Here is a 2,092-nt window from a genome sequence, read left to right as displayed (position 1 = left end):
TTTGTGACTTCTTATCTTGTTGTCATCCAGAATGGGCCCCAGCAAAACCAACATTTAGGCAAAGATTGTTTCACATATCTGGGTCTCTATTCCTTTGCCCTTTTCTAAAATGCAGCCAGAAACTGAAGCTTTTCTCTCCTCCCTCCGCTTATCAAACTCACTTTCTGGTGAGGATGTGAATGAATCAGGTCAACACAGGCTCAAATCCCAACTCTGTCACTTAGCAGCTGTGTGTGAGGTTAGGTAAGTCAACAATAAAATAAATTCCCTTCAAAGAGCTGTCATGAGGATTACGTGAGACAATGGAATTTAAATGTGCTTTGTAAACCGTGACTGTATGTTGACAAGAAGTGTCTTTATACAGATTTAAGCAAGTGGGATGTGTGATGGCTTCCTGGTAGCCTGGCTTGGCTACAGAATCCCCGTGTGCTAGTCTTTCATGGAGTTGGACAACAGAAAGAAAGCGGCAGCTATTTTGTAGCATATACTTCCCATCTGCTGCTGCTGCTAAGTCGCTTTAGTCATGTCCGACTCTGTGTGACCCCATAAACGGCAGCCCACCAGGCTCCCCCAGCCCTGGGATTTTCTCCAGGCAAGAACACTGGAGTGGGTTGCCATTTCCTTCTCCAATGCATGAAAGTGAAAAGTGAAAGTGAAGTTGCTCAGTCGTGTCCGACCCTTAGCGACCCCATGGACTGCAGCCTACCAGGCTCCTCCATCTATGGATTTTCCAGGCAAGAGTACTGGAGTGGGGTGCCATTGCCTTCTCCGACTTCCCATCTACCAGTTACTAAATCAAACACTAACTCAGGTGCTGCTTTAAAGGGCTTTTACACAGGTGATTCAAGCCTCTAATCAGTTGACTTTAAATTACGGAGATAATCCTGGGGGGCTTGGCTCACTGTGTTGGAAGCCCTTTTTGGCACCAGAGACCAGTTTCGTGGAAGACAATTTGTCCAAGGACTGGGGTGGTGGAGAATGGTTTCAGGTTGATTCAAGCACATTGGATGTATTGTGCACTTTATTTCTAGTATTAATTAACTCCACTTTATATCAGCAGGCATTGAATTCTGGAGGTTGCGGATCCCTGCTTTAAGAGAAGGCTTGGGGGACTTCCCTGGCGGTCCAGTGGCTGAAGACTCTGTGCTCCCAGTGCAGGGGGCTCCGATTCAATCCCTGGTCAGGGAACTAAACCCCACATGCCCCAACTACAGATCCAGCATGCTGCAATTAACACCCAAAGCAGCCAAATAAATGAATACATAAATAAATATTGTTTTAAAAAAGATAGAGACGACTTGGGTCTTTCCTGAGAGGGACTCAAGCCTGTGGCCAGCAGCTTCAGCTAGCGCCTGTGGATTTCAGTCTACCCATGATCTTCCCTTCCTGCCTGCCTGCCTGCCCCACAGATCTTGGGCTCACTTAGCCAGCTCCACACTCGTGTAAGCTCCCATACACATCTACAGGGTCTGATTCATTGGTTGACACAGGGTGCTCCTGCTGACACACAGCAGGGCAGGAGGCATCAGTAAAAGAGTGGAGAGGTGTGTTTGGCGGTCCCAGGGTGTCACGTGGGTGTGTTGGGGGAGCTCTGCCTCTGCCTGCACGGCTGCAGCATTTGTGGAGCTTCTGCAAGTCTCTGGGTGTAAACACAGGGTCACATCAGGACCTTTAAACAGTGGGTGAGGCAGGCATTGTTATTCTCACCTTCGAGATAAAGAATCAGAATCAGCACTCAGAGAATGCAAGTGATTCAGCCAATGAGTGGCAGAAGCGAGTGGATGGTCCCAAGGACCCTCTCAGAAGCACTGCCCATTTTGCTTGTTGCCTTTGGAACTGCTTGAGTGTGTCACGTGCCTCGCTGGGGTCAGGTCCCAGGGCTGGAGTCAGAGATCTGGGAGAAGGGTGATGAGTTTGTTCCCCTGCCCTCACGGAGCTCCCAGTCCAGGTGTCTCTCTGGGTCTACGGCTGGGTGAGGATTGATGCTGGGCCTTCTGGGAGCTGTGTGTTGGAGTTGGCTTTCCTGCTTGAACCTGGTTGTCCTGAGCAGTACTCAGGAGAAGCTGCTACCGAGGTAGGTTCTCTGAGCCTG

Source organism: Bison bison, unplaced genomic scaffold (assembly GCF_000754665.1).
Source record: "Bison bison bison isolate TAMUID 2011002044 unplaced genomic scaffold, Bison_UMD1.0 scf7180017864519, whole genome shotgun sequence".
Taxonomy (NCBI): domain Eukaryota; kingdom Metazoa; phylum Chordata; class Mammalia; order Artiodactyla; family Bovidae; genus Bison; species Bison bison.
Note: the sequence above shows the minus strand (reverse complement) of the source record.